The sequence below is a fragment of the Protopterus annectens genome, chromosome 1.part1 (assembly GCF_019279795.1).
Source record: "Protopterus annectens isolate FY-2018-M chromosome 1.part1, PAN1.0, whole genome shotgun sequence".
Taxonomy (NCBI): domain Eukaryota; kingdom Metazoa; phylum Chordata; order Ceratodontiformes; family Protopteridae; genus Protopterus; species Protopterus annectens.
Window position 1 is genome coordinate 1,532,127,308 of NC_056726.1, and position 6,000 is coordinate 1,532,133,307.

General features: G+C 41.3%; 1 pseudogene; it reads right to left on the bottom strand.

Moving 5' to 3' along the window:
• Window positions 1-6,000, bottom strand: part of LOC122816465 — a 155,582-nt pseudogene that overhangs the window by 34,366 nt on the left and 115,216 nt on the right.

Consider the following 6,000-nt stretch of genomic DNA (forward strand, 5'->3'; position numbering starts at 1 on the left):
GTATCCATATTCATCCAAGATACCCATACCTCCAGGTTGGTGGCACTACACGAAGCATCGGAGACCATCCATGTACAGTTAACAGTGGGCAAAACTTCCTTTCAGTTTGTAGCCTGCTACAGACCACCCTCCCAAACTCAGGAACCCCACTCGGCCTTCCTGAGAACACTGGAGAATATGAAGGTCTCTCCAAACACAATAATATTGGGTGACTTCAACTACCCATACATCGACTGGGAAAACTACTCAAACCCCAACACCCTTGCCCAATGGTTCCTTGAATTTATAAACTCAAATGCTATGGAACAACTGGTCACCACTCCCACAAGAGGGGATAACATATTGGACCTGGTCATCACCAACATGGGGACTCTATGTTCCACACCAGAGGTGTGTCCCTCATTGGTAAGATCAGACCATAAATTAATCTCACTGGACATCCATATCCCATCCCCACCCCCAGCCAAGAAACTCACAGTGAAAAATTTCTCAAAAGCAAATTTCACACTTCTCAAAACCGAGGTGGAATCCTTCAAAGCCACCGGGCCAGTGGAAAATACTGCCCAAACAGCAGAATCCTTTACAAATGCATTCTATGGACACCTACAGGGATGTATGGATTGTGCTATCCCAAATAAAATCAAGACTCACTCCTCCAAAGGCAGGAGACCAGTCTGGTGGGCCCCAGCTATAAATAAGCTATACAACAGAAGGAGGAAGCTACTATATGATACAGCAAAATCGCAAAAAGGGAAGGCATCTCTGATCAGTACTAGCAAGAAACTATGATCCCTCATAAAATTATCTAAGGCCAGCTTCGAAAGAAAAATTGCACAAAACACTGAAGATAATCACAAGGCCTTCTTTAGTTATGTCAGGAATCTGGGGGGCAACTCCCAGATATGCTCTGAGTTAGTACAAAATGACAAAAAATACACTGATCCCACAGACATTGCCAACATCCTGGCAGACAGGTTCAGTGCAAACTTTCCCCCCCTTCACCCCCAAAAGACCAAATGTCTATCCCAACAGAATGTAGCCTCCCTGACATCACAAATGCACAGGTAAGAGCTGCCCTCTCCAAAGCAAAAAACACAGCATCAATGGGACCAGATGGTGTCCCGGGCTGCGTCTTACATGAGCTCCAAGAAGAACTAAACCTTCACATAAAGTCACTGTTCAATCTCAGCCTTGCTACAGGATATGTACCCAAGGAATGGCGTACAGCAACAGTGGTCCAACTCCACAAAGGTGGTGCCACAATGAACCCAGGAAACTATCACCCTATAAGCCTGACTAGTCTGCTCTGCAAAGCTATGGATCGTATCATCATGGAACTCATAAACAAGGACATTGGTAACCTCCAGACACTGGATCCCACCCAATTTGGCTTTGTTAAGGGCAGATCTTGCCTCTTGAACCTGGTTGACTTCTTTGAAACAGTTACCAAGGCCATAGATGAAGGGAAGGTAGTCCACACAGCCTACCTGGACCTCGCAAAAGCCTTTGACACAATACCCCACTCGGGCATCATATATAAGCTCACCAGCTTAAATATCAACCCCTATGTCGCAAGATGGGTTGCAAACTGGCTCAGGGATAGAACCCACATGGTCAGTATTGCAGGTGCCATGTCAGACTCCAAACCAGTTACAAGTGGCGTCCCACAAGGCTCAGTCCTGGGACCTCTCTTATTCGGTATATACTTCTCTGAGGTACAGGCTAATATGGGAGGACTATGGCTGACCAAGTTCGCAGATGACTGCAAGCTGGGTGCCATAATTGACTCTCCAGCTGACACAAGCATCCCCCAAAAGGGTCTCACAGAGATGGATAACTGGTGCCAGAGCCATGGCCTTAAGCTAAATGCCAAAAAGTGCATAGTCATCCCCTTCGGGAAAAACAAAGTGCCCACAAATTACCACATAGTTGGTAATCCATTAAGTACTGAAGAATTAGTTAGGGATTTGGGGACCCAAGTAGATAGAAACCTCTCTTTTGACAATCATGTTGCCAGAGTGGTTAGAAAGACCTTCTATATATCCCACCTTATCACGAAAGGGTTCACATCTAGAACAAGAGAGGTCATCGTGCCCCTCTACTCATCACTCATCAGGCCCATAATTGAATACAATGCCCCATTTGGGATGTACCTTACCCGACACCTGCAGCAACTGGAGAGGCCCCCAAAGTACCTCACCAAGAAGATCAAGGGACTCAAACAGATGCCCTATGCAGTTCGGCTAAAGAAACTCCAGCTCTACTCAGTTGCTTACAGCCTACTCAGAGGTGATCTATGCCTGACGTATAAGGCCATGTCCAACCCAGAATTAATGGACATGCTCCACCTCAGGAAATCCAAATCTCTTAGAGCTACACGCTCCAGGGACTTAAACCTCAGCACAGAAATAAATAGGACATGCTGGAGGGACAGATTCATATCCCAGAGGCTGCCCTCACTCTGGAACAGAATCCCAGTCCATGTTAGGCAGAGCCCCTCACTGACCCTCTTCAAGAGAAATCTTGACGAGTGGATGGGAGATCATAAGTTCACCCCTGGGATTTCTTCTGTGTCCCTGCTAGACCTACTCTACAGAGACACAGTAAACTGATCTAAAAGGATGGCGAAAGCCAAACACACTCTGGCTAGGCTTGTAAATGTCCCAGGACAGATAGCCTAGTATAAACCTATGAACCGATGAACCTAAGTATGGTATTTGGTTGAATGTTGAGTGTCTCCACTAGGTATAAGTAGGAGCTATGGGTTTCATGAGACTTAGATGGTGACTTGTAGCTTGGATATGGTATGGGACTTTGTTCATGGTAATCTGGATGTGGAAGAACTCCATTGCATCATTCTGTTTAACCAACCTAAAGGTATGCCTATTATTGATGTAGATTGAGATGCCTCTACCTTTAATCCCTGCCTGTGCAGTTTGTGGTCTAAATATGTGGAAGGCACTGAATCCTAGCACTGCTGGGGTACTCTCTGTGGCTTTAAGTCATGTCTCTGTAACTGCATAGATGTCCACCAACTCCAGGGTGAGGAGAGCTTGCAGGGAGCAGAGTTTCTTGTTTACTGACAGTGAGTAGTAACATCTTTAGGTTTCCTTGGTTGTATTTCACTGTTGGAAGTTTTGTCAAATTGGCATTGCAAAAGGCACTATGGAAGATGACAATGTTTTAGCCATTATTTGAAAGCCTAGCAGGGACAGGTGCAGACCATCCTTGAAGAAGCAACATGATTTGTTAACAGTGTCCCCCCTTGCTAATAAATATTGTATCCTCCTAGAATGTCAACAGAAACTAAGCCAATTATTAAGTCAGTCATTATTTCTGTTCATATTGTGGCATCATTCTTGGTGAAGGTAGACTGCTGTTCGATCCTAGGCATGTACCATCCTCTGAAACATAGTCTGAGAGCACCATAATGTCTCTTTTCATATAATTCAGGGAGTATGTCTCAAATCATTTACACCTACATGGACTATGACTGAATCTTACTGGTACCTGTGGTGCACTGACTTGAGTGTGTGCAACTTGGTGAATCTTAGTCCCTGACAGACGACTGACTATTAGTTTTGTCTTGTCCAGCCTGGTGCATGTGTCATCAGTGTGTTTTACAATGGAGTCCCCTATGACTAGATTCCTGGCCAGTGTATTGACTTGCCTTATGGGCTTGACAGTAGAGACTCCACTTGAAAAGCTTCTTTTCGGGGATAATAAACTTTGAGGTCACAGCAGATGAACTTAATCTCCTGTTCTCTATTGACAAATCACTCAACCATTCTCTTAGAATAAAAACAGTTAGAAATACTGCCAGTGCTGAGCATCTTCTGTAGGAGTGTCAGTGACTTATTGCTGTGACTCTTACTGATTTTTTCCTATGTCTGCATTACAGGTTCTTTAAAAAGTGCTCATTGAGGTGACAGCAACCAGCTAAGATAACATAACCCTTTAAAAATAAAAATGGAATTTGAGTTTCAGGTCTTGTTTTAGGAATTCTTCCATACCTTACATCCCTCAGTTAGAGTATTGTATTTCCTGTCTTAGAAAATTTCAGCTAATTACTTAATTATAAATGGTGACTCCCATCAAAAGGTTCATTATACCTGGTCCAAAAAGCAAACGTTTTCATTTCTAATCTAAATTATATCTTTTTTTTGTTTTGTTTTTGTTTTGAAGTAGTTTTTCAGTAGTTTTTCAGTAAATTAGACAATGCATTTATGAATCCTGAGTATTCACAGATCAAACTATCCCTGGAAATATGCCCAATAAAGTACACAATGTGAAATGCATGCATGGTATCCATACAGATATTTTTGCAATGAAATTTAATGTTAGTTGTCTAATTCCATACTGTGTCTTACAAAAAAAATGTTTTTGTGTACTTCACCCTTAGTTGCTACCTGACATATCTCTCTACTATCTGTAGTCGCTTCATTGCTTTGCACATATTACCAGATTTTTAAATTATTTTTGAGGTATACTTAACATTAAGATCTAAGGAAAGATTCTGTAGCTCCAGAGGAGGGAAAGAATGCAGCTAATTATAGGAAGAGTTAAACAAACTATTCTAAATATCAGCTACAAGCATTCAGTCCATTAGGATAAATCAGTCTGAATTAATAATTTCTATTCTCACAACATCATGCTATATAGTGCATGGATGCCCTATTATTTATTATAGATGGGCTATAGATCTCCTACCTAGTTATCCACATAAATGATCAAGCCACATTTAATCAAATTATATGGTCAAACTTACCTTTGATCAAAATGTAGTTTCCTTTAATAAGTATACCGATTGTAAATGGAAAACAGTCTCCCTTTGAGACCAGTGCAAAAAAATGTCCATTAACTTGTAGTCATGGTCTGTGTTTGGGTGGTAAAGTGTTGCAGCAGTTAACATTGTCACCCCAAAGCAAGAGGTTATCCAGTTCGATTCTTAGCTGGAGTATCTTCTGTGCAGAGTCTGCATGTCCTCCCTGCATTCACATGGGTTTCCCTCAGGTGATTTGGTTTCTTCCTACATTTCAAAGACATGCATCTGGAGTGTTTCTCCCTGGGTCTCAGCTGAAAATAGGCTCTGTCCCAGTCAGACTTTCCTGGTAAACAAATGTTAAATTAAATAAAAATAAAATAAACAGAATTAGTACCTTATTGCATACTGTTAACGATGGGGGTTGGGGTAGGGAGATGGTTAACACAGATGACTAAGATGAGAATCCCCTCCGTGATGAAGAATAATTGGGTTAACTGCCTGGGAGGGAGGTGACAACTGGCAGATGACAGCGGAAATGGGAGAAGAAAATAATGAAGAACGGAGAGATTCTAAAAATGAAAGGAATCAGAACGGAGAGATTCTAAAAATGAAAGGAATCAGAACGGAGAGATTCTAAAAACGAAAGGAATCACTTTCACTGAATGCTTGGAAACCACACCAGTTGTGATGCCTTGTAGAAAAAAGCATCAAGGAGTTCACTGTCTACATTACACTTAGTGAAGTTTAGAGAAGCCTGAAATGAGCAATGTTTCATATGAACAAATGTCTGACGTTTTAATCCATGTAAAGAAAGAGACACAAAAAATCTTTTTTTTTTCACTTTTCTTAACAAGACAATATGAATAACATGAAAACAAATCATGAAAACTATTTACAAGTTGTACTGATAGCATGTGATCATCTTGACATGTAATACTGTCACCCAGGCATGTGATATTGTGTGCTGTGAATATGTAACTGTGTTGCTGTATATGCAGTATGTCTTTGTATTACAATGCACATTTATCCTCTTTCTTTGCAGTGCATTTGCATTAAAGTTGCTTAATTATGTCACTGCTATGTGTATGTTGTGATGCTGCTATGTCTCAAAGTCTAAAATTAATCATGTTGTCAAGACATTACTTCACCATTGCATATAATACTAGAGTATATGTTATGGTGTTTAACAAGTACTCAGTACCACTTGTGGAGAAAAAAACATCAGCTCAGTGCTT